Consider the following 14,696-nt stretch of genomic DNA (forward strand, 5'->3'; position numbering starts at 1 on the left):
CTGAAGTAGGTCAGCGGACAATCTCCCAGCCAGCTCGAGACATCAATCCCCAGCAGCGTGCCAGCAAAGGTACTCAGAAGCAGGTCAGAAGTCTAACTCACTCGGCACAGCCTGCCTCCGGCTAGTCCTAACACTGGCATTATTTTGCCTCCTCACATTTCTTTTGGGGGTCTTCATTTTGCTTGAAACCCTTGCAGGCGATGGTCCCTGTGGTAGTGTTGTCCACACGTGCCCCCGGCCCACAGACACCCCAGCTGCTGCGGTACGGAATAGCCTGTGGCTGTCACTGGCACATGTTGGAGAGCAGAGCTGGCCACTTCCAGTAGTTATAATTGTAACACATGGCCCAGCAGACTGGCCATATTCAACAACATTAAAAATGTGATCTTTTAAGTGTTGCACACGTTTGCACCACAATGCAACCCAAGGCATATTGGGAGCTTTCAAAGTGCCATCTTTTTGGGATGCCGAAACATGGCAGATTTTCCTAGTCAATGTTAATATCAGGCCAAGTAAAGGACAGAGAAGCATCTCATGGACCTCCTTATCTAGTCATGCATTTTCAATTGATGCCAGCTCTTCAGAAAAATTCTGTCAGAGAAGTAAAAAAAAAATGCTTTGAAGAGAAACAGATTTCAGTGTTTTATTACTTTGTATATTGCAGTAGGCGCATTAATAGCACAGAAACTACTGACTATACCAGGGCTGAAACAGCTGATCAAGTATGCTAGCTGTGCCTATGATTAAAGGCACACAGATATTTCTCCTATCAGACTAAATTCTATTTCAAATGAGCAAGTCAGAGATATAGGAGACAAATACCCACTGGAGAAATTCTAGTCAGATTCACCAAGATACTAAGGGAAACTAAAAAGTGTCATATTTCAGACAAAAAGCACCATCTGGTGCTGTCAAGTCCTTGTCAAATGAATTTCAACAAAGCAGCTTAAAAGCCTAATACCCAAGATCTCCATAAATGTTAAAGGGATAACAAAAAGCACACTAGCTCCTCAAATACACTATTTTTTTCCTGTAATAAACTAAGATCCACCTTTAGAGACCAGTATGTATGACAAATCTCCGGCACAGAGAAAGGGACAATGGGTATCTCTTTGCCCAGTGAAGTACCACCATTTGCTCAGCTGCAGGATGCCAAAACAGCAAATGGAAGTTCAGGACGCTTAAAGCCACAGCTGATCAGCCAGACCTCAGAGTCCAGCATGATTCCATCAAGGAGCTCAGTAATGTCGCTAAAGGAGGGATTCTTAAGAATAATTGTGGAGGCCCTGGGGGGCATTTCCTGGTTTAGGGACACACAAGAAACTTCCGCAAAAAGCTGTTAAGACCTCATTGTCTCCTTCCCTTGTTCCTATGTCCCTGAGCCCCACCCTCCCTATTCCCTGATTGGCCCTTATCTCTGTACTGCCCCGAGACCAGGGTCAGCCCCGGCGTCCCTCGGGAGAGAAAAACGTGGACCCTCCATGTGTGTGTGCCTGGGACCTGAACATTTTACCGGGCAGCTGAATAAAACATCTGTGGATACCATACAAAGGTCCTTTTTGCTTCCTTACCCTGGACTTTACTAGCAGCAATTCTGGCTGCAACAAATAATGACTTATTTGCTCATGAAAGTTCTAAGGCAGATGCTAGGCCATGGGTTTCTTTAACATCAGAAAAGAAAATGTCATCATTTTGCCCAAGTCACAATTGACAGGGAGTATTTAAACACAGAAACTGCCATAGAGGATAAGACTTTTTTAAAAATCCAATATCCTGTCTTCTACAGAGGCTAATGCCAGATGCTTCAGAGAAAGGTGCAAGAAACCACATAATCTCTTCAAACTGGGGATTACCTTAAGCCTCAGAGGAGAATGCCTAACGTAAATTTGGGAGAGCTACTAACTTTGAGTTACCCATGTAAAATAGCTCCTTATTTTTCAGAGGTTTCTGCATTTTTTGGCCTCAGTAAAATCCTACAACAATGAATTCTATATTTATAAAATCTTACTCTTACATGACAGCTTTTCATCAGTTTACAAGTTTCCCATATTTCAATAAAAGAATGCATATTTTTATTCAGAGGCTTGAAGGTGTGGTGTTAATTCCATGGTCAGCTGTCAATCACTCACTATTTTTTGAGACATAAATCACAACTCTCTAGTCTCTGGTGATGGCAAGGTGAAGTTCAGTAAGTTATCACTACTTTCATGTGTGAGAGGTTTTTCCATTCACTACAACAGTCAGACTCCCTTTTCAGAAACTGCCTTTTATTATGGCTTGTCCTAGCTAGCACAGCTGACCCAACCATATGGAACTGCTCACACAAAATAACTGCAGAAACAAGCTCATGGTCACTCCTACCAAAGAATGCTGCTGCTTCCTGTGGGCTCCAGTTATTTCTGCAGAGTAAGGCTGTTATTTGCTCTCAGCCAGCATGACTGTGAAGTGTCAGCAGAAACCCTGCCATTAGCTTGAGTATTGCTGGCTGGAGTACAGAACTGTGAAACAGCCTCTGACACACACAGAACACAAGACACCTCCTTCAGAATCATGGATATCAGAACAGACAGCCTGGAACAATACAAGCCACATGCATTTGTAAGACAACACTTGAAAAGCACTTCCACTCCAACACCTGAAAAGCACTTCCATTCCAACTTTGTTATCTCTCTTATGTGTACTTAGAAACAATCTCAGACATGACTGTTACAAGCCATTTTCATACATTTCCTGTTCTCCACAGGAATTAACTTTTAACAAAACTGTGCAAAATTACAGGGCAATGCAATTACCTGCCATAGCTACAGCCCAGACCTGCCTTAAATCAAGCTAGGAAAGCTGACTTTTTACTGCTATGCCTGAAACCCCTAAACCTTCATACATGCTGGAGTCCAGCATCTGCCCATCTACTTTTGCTTTAACATTATCTAAAACACAGGAGCAGAAGTCAAAGTTACCCTGCTCCTCCTCCTCTTCCAAAACCTCTACTTCCATCTACTAGGGAAGAAAACTGTTCACAGTTATACTGGAATGATATACTTTGGAGTATCTCTTCACAAAATGAAAGTTTCTGATGTGAGGGCTGCAAAACATCATGCTCAAAACGTTCTGCTCAGCAGCTGCCTCTAGGAATTACGAGACATTTATGTAAGGGATTATCAAAATTCTTATCTTCCAGATTCCCAAGATCAGGGCAAAAGCAAAATCAAAGAGTTCATGAACCAAAATGCTGTCCTACTATTTGCTTAGCTGTGCTTGTCAGTGCACTGGAAAGCACTTTTCTGGACAAAGGTAAAATTTACTCACAACTATCTCTTCAGAAAGCTGCATGGGACACACATCAAAAGCCCTCCTTGGGTTTAACACCATCTGAAACCAACATAAATGAACCTCTACCCCCAACACACAGCCTCAAATTCTGTAATACACAGCTCCAAATTTTGTATAGCCATTTACCTCTGGACCAGGCAAACATGAAACTCTTCCCAGTGGGGACTCACAGTTATGTGGTACAAGTGCACTGACTCATTCAGATGTTAATTTTTGGTCCTTGCTCATAACCTGCTGCCAAAGCTGCAGATCAACTGAAACCCTGACAGGTTTCCTTTGGTCAAGCTGCCATCCCCTACCAGCCACGTCAGTCCGTAAGGTTGTTCTCCTCTCTTCCTTCAAATACAATAGACAGCATTGCCCAAAGGCCAATTACAACATCTCTGACACATATGGAAAATTTACTATCATTTGCTGGTGAAGGTTTACCAAAAATAGTACTGAAAATGCTATTAAATGATTTTTTTCATGTTCGCAGAATTACTTACATAGCAGACTCAAGGCATGTAGAAAATTCATGCTATCATATTCTTAAATAGCCCAGAAAATAACGTTGCTAAATTAAGAAGATTACTACAAATTTCAGATGATAATGTCTTAAATCTCAAAAAATTCAAAGCTCTCCACAACCATTATGAATGGAAAAAAGAATCTGGACAGCAAATGGATGAGGCAGACTCATCCAAAAACTGCAATGTTATATAAAAATGGTCAAACCCAGTTCACTTCAAATGAAGCCCTGGATCAAGCTACATTTAGACTGAGTTTAAAGTACTGATTTCCAAAAGACAGACTTAAAAAATGGTGACGCTTCCTTTAGGTTTGATGATAACAAAGATCCATCTGTTTATGTTTATGTTGCAGGAGGAACAAGATCTCAGTCACGCAGATGCAGATAAGTTTTCTGCATGAAACCCAGTACACTGAAGGATGCTTTCATATAAAATTCCAAGTGTTGAGAAGAAAGTTTTCCCAATTCTGTGAAGTTTAGCATACTGCTAATATATTAGGTTCTTAAAAACATTGTTAAAATTTTAAACATGATATTTTGAAAGAAGTTCTTTATCACAGTGCAGCTGTTCACAGAATACATGAAATGTGAAGAATCTCTGAAACATGCTTCTTGGAGAATTCCAAATGCTTCTCCCAGAAGAGCTGCTATGATATGGGAGATGCACAGATTGATCTCAGTCATGCTCAAAACAAGACTCTCAGGCCTTCAGGAAAATCAGAAGAGTTCTGCCTTATTTGCCTCTATAATCTGTCACTCCAGACCTCTACTTAGCCCAAAAGTCATCCAAAGTATGCTGGTTATGCTTCCATATTTTCTGGGAAAATATTTCATATTTTATATTTCCTGTACTAGACTGCTAAAAACAAGAGTAACACAAAATACTGGGATGCTACTATCAAATAAAACCTCACAAAGAGATGCTGGAAAGGGCTTTTTCTGAACAAACCCAGTATGATCTCAAACCCTCTACTAACCTCTGCAAAGAGCCAATGTTCCTAAAGGCCTGTCAAGAGCTGATCAGAATCCAGGTGCTGCACAGGGACTGTTAGAGGCTCGGGAGGCTACCCTGAACTGTCACTACCTTCACTCTGTACCTGTCCTCTTAAACACATCGAACCACAGTGTTATAAATGTGTCAAAATTCATAGGAAAATAAAGTGATGTGCTGAATGTAATATAATTATAAATGTGAACATAATGGAATAGGCTAAGGTTGGTTATGAGAAGATTGGGGTCTCTTTTACTATCACAGGAGGCTTGCCCAGGCAAGTTCCCAAAAGCTAAGGAAAGTGGCTTTCAGGGGTTGGGAAATCTGTTGTCATACACATACCACACACAGCCTTACTACATTTACATGTGAAGAAGGGGAAGCAGCACAGGATTTCAGAAATTCTAACTAAGTAAAGAGTAAGCCATTAGTCGCACACCTGGCTACAGATACAGGAGATGACATATCCCGATGGTAATCCATTCAAGCCTATAGTGCGTTTCTGGGAAATCCTTTAACATGCAAAGAACTGCCAGTAAGGGACTGTTTAACTTGTATATCTTCCCAGAAGCGGGTTTTGTGTATTGTAAGCGTGGCTCTCAAGTTCTGTCTAGCAGGAGACAAGAAGCCTATGAATTATTCTTGGGAATAATTCATAGGAGAACTGGACTGTCTTCCATCTGATAACTTTATCCTGAGACCGGAGAAGCTTTGGGACTTACTTGATTAAGAAAAGGACAAAGAACATCCTGGCCTGCGGCAAGAAAAGGAGTATAAGAACTGGACTTGGACACAGCTATGGTGTGCCGCTACCACTCTGACGCATACAGGGGCTCAGAGCTGTGTAGGTGTGTCACCCAGAGCCTAGTCCCAGGCTAGACTCTGTCTGATTCGATTCGTGGCTGACCCATGGCTGACCCATGGCTGACCCGATTTTGTCATTTGAACACGAAATAAATTTTATACTTTGTTATTTTATCATAATTTGGCTCTCGCAAATTATTGATTCAATTTAATTGGCAATTATGTTTATAACAACAGCAACTAGGAAAGGGAAGAAAAAGAGTCTCATAGATGCTTAAAGCAGACATACTGACAAGGAAAGTCACAGCCCACTGGCCTTAGAAGACACAGATGAACAAACAGAGGAAGTGACATCCCACTCATACTCAGTCAAAATCACAGGGAGGTTCCTGTGCCATGCAGAAATGCACCCAAACAAACAGAGAACAACACAAATATTTCAGTGATGGAGTTTCATAAAATAAGTTGCTTAAAAATTCATTTGTCATCTAAACCTGAACTTGTGTTCTCCATTTAAAGGAGTAGGGAGGGAGCAGAGAGAGACAATTGCTTATACATGAGGTGAAAAAATAATAAAGAGGGAGAAAAATCTTAAAAGAGCGCAGAACTCCACAATACAAATCAACTTCTGGACATCACTGATCCCTATGCTCATTTCTTCTCCAATGAAGACTCCTTTGCCTGTGCACCTCATTTCTTCCCATTTTCCAGGCTGTGTATCCAGTCACACACCATGCTGAAAATGTCAAGCAGCAAGGGCAGTCCTTAGTAAATGTCACACAAGCTTTTTCTCTGCAGTGAAACACTGCTATATGATGCTAATCATCCTCAACAGATGAAGCAGCATGAAGCATTAACCCTTTCCTTCACTCACACAGTGATGTTTAAGTGATGCTTCAGCCCTTCTTGCTATCACAGTCACATTAACACGGCTGCTGCACCACCACAAGCAGACCAGAACGAGCACAAGTTCCTCCAAGAAGCACATTAGGGAGAAGAGGAATTACTTTCAAACTCATTGACAAGAAAAGCTGACATAAACACAGGAGAACGGCAATAAAGGAGAGCTTGTCTAAAAAGAGTCCCCTGCCTTTCCCAATCAAATTTGAAAAGCAGAGTGATGCCCATGTGCATGCATGTACCAGAAGAGCAGTACCATGTACATCCACCACCAGAGGAAACACATGGAGTGGTGCCTATTCACCTTTGTGGTGACGTTTGAGAGCACTCTAGTAGATGTGTTTCTGTTTATTTTGTACTGAAGATCAAGAAGGATTTTGCAGAAACTGCCCCTTTTAGAAGGCTATCATTAGCTACTTTTGCAGTGAAAGAATGGTTTACCCATAAAAATTAAACAGAACCCAAACCCCCAATAAAAAAGGTGCTATTAATCAAGATGTCCTTTTTTAAAAAAATAAGGATAAAAGTTATGAGACTAAACATCAAACAAGACATTTTCCTTCAGGTGCTCTCTACCACTTCTCAAGAGAGATTCGAGTCTTTTTTCAGGAGGCTTTCTACCGATTAACAGAGATCAGCACTCATCCTTCCCCTCCTTCAGCAACAGGCATGAAACTGTGATCAAGGTACACATGCTCTCTCCCTTTGGTGTATGGGAACAAAGCCAGCCCTGCCAGGAGTCATTACTGTCCACTCTGACTTCCAAGCAGAGGTCCTGGAAAACTTGGGAGTTAAAAGTCAAGGACATTAGTCACTAAGTATTTAATTTAACACTGTCATTCATCACTGCCGTGAAAGACTGTGGGCATAGCTGCTCTTGAGGATGTGAATGCTACTTTTGTTTCAAAGCTTGTGCTATAAATTAGCTAAATACATATCCTCCCAAAATGTGATCTCTGTCACTTACAAACACATGCGACTACTGACATCAAAAGTAATTTCCTGACATCGTGGAGCATTTCCTCATCCCCAATGTCCTGCTCTGGAGACAGTGGGCAGGATGGTGTCCCCATGGCCACTGCAGAACCTGCTGCTACCTTCATCATTAGCCACCTTCCCACACAACCAGCAGGCCCCTGCACAGCCCACCAGCAAGTCCAGCTGTTGTCAGCAACTTCAATAAGGCAGTCAGCCAAAGCCTGGGGTTTTAGTTTTGGTTGTTTGTTGTTTTGTTGGGTTTTTATAAAGAAAAAAATCCTATAACTTTAACAGGGAAGTAGAATTTAAAAGGACCCAACTGCATTCCACTGAGTTTAAACCAGAGAGGAATGGAAGTTTTGATGAGCATTCATTTCTGCTTTCTTATAAATAAAGGTGCATGAGAGGGGAGAAAGGTGAGGTGGAATGACACACAAGTCAACAGAAAAAAGTACTCCTTTCAGGATAACTTTAGGTCTGATGGGTTAAGGAAGAACATAAAACAAGCTATCTTTCTCTGCTATGCATCATAACAGATCAATGAACTACTACCAGGAACATCTACACAGCTCCAGACCAAGCCTCAAAGGAAAGAAAGATGGACATGTGTAGGAGAAGGAGCTGATGCTGCTGAACAGCAGCGCTATTTAGAAGCTAGACAGCAGAGGAGACTAGAGATTTCTACTTACAAGTGCAAAGGGTACCCTAACCTGCCCACTGTGGTATTGAAACATAGCTGAAACTCACTCTTCCCAGAAGTCACACTGCAGGAAATTTGATCATCAAGTGCTGATTTTTAAACCCTTCTGCTAAATTTGATGGAGTTATTTATTTGTACAGGCCAGTTCACAACATTGGCTGATCCTGTTAAGCAGGTCATTGGGTCAACTTCCCCTACATTATGAAAGGAGAAGTGACTGCAAATGGACTCTGTAGAGTAGTGTCTTGTTAAGACTGTCTCTCCTCTGCAGACATTCGAGCTAAGCACCTGTCAGGACATGCATTACAAACAATTGTGCAGAAACTTGATGTAAATATTATCTACAATGAAATAATTTTTAGAAACGGAAAACCAGGCGCAGTGATCTGTAAGTATTACGTTAGATCTCTAGCAGCTGACCTCAAAGAATAATTTCACTAAAGCCCATAATTAGTCCTGAGAAGATATGTTATGAACCTTCAGAGGATGTAATGGAGGGTCCCTCACACAGCCTTTATTATAATAATTCACAGAAGAAAAAAACTTTCATCTAGTGTTACTAATCAAATGATACCCATTGCTGTTCAGCAAATGCCTGATCAATAAATCACTGGAAACTGAGCAAATGCATCATGGAGTACCTCTGCTGACATCACGGCCTTCATCTTTGATAAGGATAGTAGAAGAGAACAATACTTTTTTTTACTCTTATCAAATAAAGGGAACAATGTAACCTTGGAGAGAGAAATAGATATGGCGGACAAAGCAGAAGCCATGCAAAACAATGATATTATGCTTCCACAAAAGTGGGGGTTGAAAAACAGCCATGTAAAAAGGACACCAGAAATTGAAGACCACCAAAGAAGACCCCAAAGAACACAGAAGGACTTCCAATAAGGGGGGGAACTATGTAAAAGAAAGTATCACAGATGCATCAAGTAAGCAGGCACAGATAATGAACATGTAATCAGAGTGTACCATAAAATCTCTGCTTACCAGGGCACTCAATCAGAGGAGGGATCCTCCAAGTGACCACAGCTTTAATAAAGAATATCTGCTTTCTAATACTCAAAACCGTATTAGAAAGTTTTCATCTGGCCAATTTTGGTACCACCTTAACCTATCCTGTGGCTGTGTGGTGCCTGGAGGCTGGATGGAGTTAAAACACAACATTTCCACAAAAAGATCCTGCAACAGCATGAAAGAAAAATCAAATGAGATCTTAGTCCTCTAAACATGTATGTGTCTGTATTTAAATTTAGGAGGAGTTATACCTACCAAATACAACTCATAAACTTACTAAAACCAACTTATACTTCACAAAGCCAGTATATGCATTTTGTCTTTCACATTAGACCAGAACGGAAATAGTTTAACTGCCCCACACACTACTTGCATTAAAAATCTTTCTTTTTCTATTTGAACACAACAATTTGCATGCAGTCTGTCAGGCATATGCACTGGGAATGTGTGTGGCCTTGCAAGTAGCAGGTGTGACTGAGTTCCTCTTGGCAACCTTGGATCTCCAGACCAGCACCACTACCTCTCTCATCCACAGTCCAGCCCACACACAGCCTGTGGCCAGCCACCACTTGGGCGCCAGTACAGCCACACAGATCTCAGCTCCTCATCTGCTCCTCACCATCGCAAAAGCTCTCACATGAGCTCCATGAGTTTGGGAGTAGGCTCTTTCTCCCACACACAGATATCCCCAGGGGCCAAACACAAACATAAACTACACAGCAGGCGTAGACTCACAAACAACAGCTCAAAAGAGATCTGGTACCTTCAGGGAAGTCTTGAGGCTTTTCAAAACATTACATCACTTCTCACCATGTCACTCCATACTGACATCAAGCATCTTCCAAAACGTCATGCAAGGGTGAAGATTTGTGCACACTCCAGGAAAGAGTCCAGTCCTTGATCTGGCTTTCATTTTGTTAAAATAATGGTTTAGACTTTCTTTGGAGAAAGCCCAGTTAACACCCAAAGTAATTCTAGTTTGCCTTCCACAAAATGTTGTGGTGTGAGCTGGAGAAGGATTATACCTTCCAGAGTGGCCTGGCAGCGCAGCCCTACAGCAGAGCTCAGTTCCTCTTAGGTACCTGCTAAGTAATACACTGTAAGGAAACAAAGTGACATTGTAGAAATTTGGAGAATCAGGCTACCAATCTACGGCTGTAAAAGCCTGCTGAACATGCTTCAACATGATTAACTCCAGAATTCAAAAAAGCTGCTGCAAGATTATGAACTACTTTTCTATAAATGGAACATAAAAATAAAGCACAAGATATAATATCCTTGCTCCACACAAGAAAGATTACTTATTACATATGAGCACAATCCACTTACACAACCAATGTTGAAGTGCAGGCTTCTACAAGGTCAACCAAGAGTTTAAGTTGGCACCAAAGGAACTGCTCCCTGGCTCAGCAGACAGTCCCAAGAAATTAAGTTTAACCTCTCTCTCACCTCCTCTGCCCCAACTCAGCACTTGAAATTAGAGAACCAAGAAGATAATTGTTTTAACTGGGAGAAAGACTAAGAGGTTCAGGATGAGAAGACACGGCTTCCACTCACTCTTTAATTATTGGTAACCAAAGGAGCACACACACACAGTGGTGATAGAGAATGCTTTCCATCCTCTTCAATGGCTTTGCTTGCAAACCAAGGACATTTTATCTGTATGGATAACAGTAAGCATGAAATCCTCCAGTGATACTCAAGTAAATGTTTTCCTTTCTCTTTTTAATACAATAGCTAATAGCATACAGCTCTCATTGCAAGAGGACTCCTCCTAAGAACAAAGCTTTCCTGCTGTGCAGGCACATCCACTCTAGAAATAACACAAGGAAGTAAGTTGCATCCTGCAAAACATATGTAATGTACAGCTTATTACACTGCTACTTATTTACCAGCATAGTGGCTTCCCCTGATGTGACAATAACAGAGGCTTCCAGGAACAAACCCTGCTGTACAAGGAGTCAGAAATACGGCTGCATAAACACAGCCCAGTACATATAAATACCTACTAGTTGCTGGTACCAGAATGAACCAGGGCATGAGGCACTTTGGGGGGGGAAAAAAAACTTAAATCTCCAACTAATTATTTAAAATACCTAAGCAGATTTTTAATTACTGAAGTATTAAATGAGACTAATGCTGTGTGGAATCACTTCCTGCATATGTCAAAGTCACCTGTGCTCACGTGAGCTCTGTTGTTCATGTACTTTTACGCAAAAAGCTTTATAAAAACCAAAACTACTAGTCAGGCTTTCTGGTTTTAGTTGTCTTCAATCATTCTCACAGAGGTGCACACACATACACGTGCACAACTGCACAAGGCATTTCATCCAATGTACCATTGGTAGCTAGTTCTGCATGGCAAAAGCAGACATTTTCTTGTTATCTAATTGCCCTTTCATTAAGAACTCATTACACCTGAATAACAAATTTATTTCTCCCCTAGAACCTAAGCAAAGGTCCAGACAGTTTAACCCAAATACAACTGCATAATCTTTTGTGTCCTACTAGGACAGTATTTTCAACAAACTCCAGAGGAGTCTCTCGATTCCTCCTGACATGTTCTGCTTACAACCTACCTCCAGGCTTCTCACTGAAGTAGAGCATGTTCACTTACCACTGCCCATCATGGTTGTGTATTGCTTAAAAAAAACAACTTTAGACATATTTGAGCCTGTATTTTAAGGTTTGGGTTAAAAAGCAAGAAGAGAGAGGGACAAAACCCAGTCTTATTCTTGCAATGCAATCTCTACAAGTACCCTGTACAGAGCAACTGCCAGCTGCAACAGCCACATTCCACGTCACTGATGTGCACCAGTTAATCTGGAGGACACAGCTCAACTGATACTTGATGTGGCTGGGGAGGTACTGCCCAGTGCCCTCAGATGTCTGTCTGACAGTAGTGTCAGTGTCAGAAACAATTCAAAGACAGGGTTTTACCATTGCTTAAAAAAGGGAGGACAAGTACACTTCTGTCTGCTCAACTCTATGAGACACTCTCTGGAGTAATCCTCTGGGGAGGATTAGGAAAGAGAGATACAAAATACAGGAGGAAGTGAAGCCCTGGTGCATGACTTAAACATTGGCAAACAGGAAACAGAGGCTTCCCTTAGGGGCCCATCCCTGGAGAGGTCCCAGCAGCACTGCACAGGAAGGGAGAAAGCCCCTCAGCACATGACAGTGCAAACATGCTGGCAGCTATTTTTACAGGGCCTTGTAAGGATTACAGCAGTCACTGTTCATTTTGGAGCAGAATACCTGTCAAAAACTGAGCAATAAGAGGCACTGTCCTTGCTGGCAAGAGCAGGAGTTTTGGCTAAAACAGAGAGCCCAACAGAGAGATCTGCACACCATCACATACATGCTGAAGGTGTTATGGATCCTGCCCCTTTCTTCAAGCCCATTCTAGCAGCATCCAGCACACCTAAAGAGACTGCAGGTTATCCTGGGATGTGTCACTACTCTGTGGCCATCTGAGACGCCCTACATCACCATGACACTACCAGCTGCAAAGCAAGTGCCTCTTCTCTCCAAACATTCATATACTTTTCATTATTTAAGTTTAGCTTTGTTCTCTACCTTATGAGCAAACCTAGAGTCTCCAAAGTTCAGGCCTGATGGTACCATGGGAAGTCAATGAGTCTCATTGCTTGCTGAGACAAGACAGAGCTGCCAATTGCAATGGGAGACCTTACCTCAGCAATGCCCTATGTCCAAAATCAAGATAAACTTGAGAATTCTCTAAATTGGATGCAATCTGAGAAACCCACAGATAGCTTGTGAACACAGTCTGTTCCTGACTTCAGAAAACTTTCACAGAAACTGTAATTAAAAATAAAATTAAGAAAAAAAAAATTAAAATCCCCGCCAGAAACCAAAATGGGGCTTCAGAAAACACCCAAATAAAGCCCACAATGTTCTGTCCTTGCCAGGAATGCAGCAGCAAGCAAGCAACAGGAAAGGGTCAAGAAAAGCTGTCCTCAGATTTCAAATTAATCGAACACAATTGCTGGCTACTGAAAAGAGAGCAGAATTAGTTAAAATAAATGACTGAATAATAACAGGACAAGAGCCTGATTATTATTTGACATGGCAAAGGGTGGTCTTTTTTTGTTAATTACAAGACGGTAAAGAGAAGTTGTGTAGATTTTTAAATTATTGGCTGAACTGTATAGCACCTTGTCAGAGAAGAAAAACATATAAAAATTCTTGCATAAAACTTCTTGCATAAAAATTATAAAATTCATATAAAAAGTCTTGCATAAAATGCATAAAAACTCAGAGGATTCAACATTGAAAAGATGGAATTACCAAACTCTTCAGAAAATTGCACAGCAAAGCAGTTAACTACAGCTAGAAATTAACAAAAATATGGATCTTTATAAATTCCAAAGGATGTCTCAAAAAAGCTGTCTTGGGAGTCCAAGGCCAAGGTCGGAAAGCTGAAATGACAGCAGCGCTTCAGAGGATCCAGTGGAAAACAAGGAAGAGTTGGAAGAGCATGATGGATTCACACACAGTGAGAAACTGCCAAAACCATTAGAAAGGAAATTGTCGAAGACAAGAAACTTGAATAATCTACATTGCTATTTTATCCTATGGCCTTGGACATTCAGAATTAAAGGGCAGTAAATCAAGTCTGTGAATTTTGAAGACTTTGAAAGCAGATCACAGAGCTCCTAAAATAGCTTTACACAGCTAAGTCAAATAATAAATAAATCTTGTATTTCATTAAAGAATTAATTTCCAACTAATAATATTGAGACTTTGTAGGTATGCATAAGGGAATTATCTTCTCCCCCCTCCAGACAAATTTTAAAATAATTACATGTTCTTCATCATCTCAGCAGACAAGAATCTCCATGGTTATTCACTTCCAACTGCAAACCCAGGTATGAAGTTCTACTGATGCACATCCCGTATGATTTCACACCTCCAGTGTAAAGGTGTGCAGAACTATGTGGTTTGTGTGGCAGGAAATAAATACGGCCACCACGAGAAACACAAAATCCTGACCACGAATAGCAGATCCCAGATTGCAACAACACAAGACAGAACTGCATACGCAGAGGTACGGGCAAAGTTCAGACTCTCTTTTTATAAGGAGTACTAATGAAGAGACAATAAAGTATCACTCAAAAATAAAAAGGAAGCATTTTTCTTCCAAATAATGGATCTGATTTTATTTTGTGCTCATAATTTCATCACACCCCTGATTTCAGCAGGGCAGGACACTGCAGCAAAGCAGAGCTGAACAGCAGAAAGCAGAAGGAATGTTTACATTCCTGACCAGTGCTCTCACTGCCAGATCCACTGAAAAAATATCAATGTTATTATCATCTTTTAAAAAACCGTATACAGGAAACCTCATTTGGGATTTTGGACATGTAAGGGACCATCACTCTTTAACTGTTCCAAGCATTAATTCAAAGGCCACTTGTCACCACAACAGCTGTTTG

General features: G+C 41.1%; 1 protein-coding gene across 2 annotated transcripts in view; it reads right to left on the minus strand.

Moving 5' to 3' along the window:
* BICD2 (BICD cargo adaptor 2) overlaps positions 1-14,696 on the minus strand; it is a 56,361-nt gene that overhangs the window by 24,165 nt on the left and 17,500 nt on the right. The window lies entirely within an intron of this gene.

Source organism: Motacilla alba, chromosome 12 (genome assembly GCF_015832195.1).
Source record: "Motacilla alba alba isolate MOTALB_02 chromosome 12, Motacilla_alba_V1.0_pri, whole genome shotgun sequence".
NCBI classification, from domain to species: domain Eukaryota; kingdom Metazoa; phylum Chordata; class Aves; order Passeriformes; family Motacillidae; genus Motacilla; species Motacilla alba.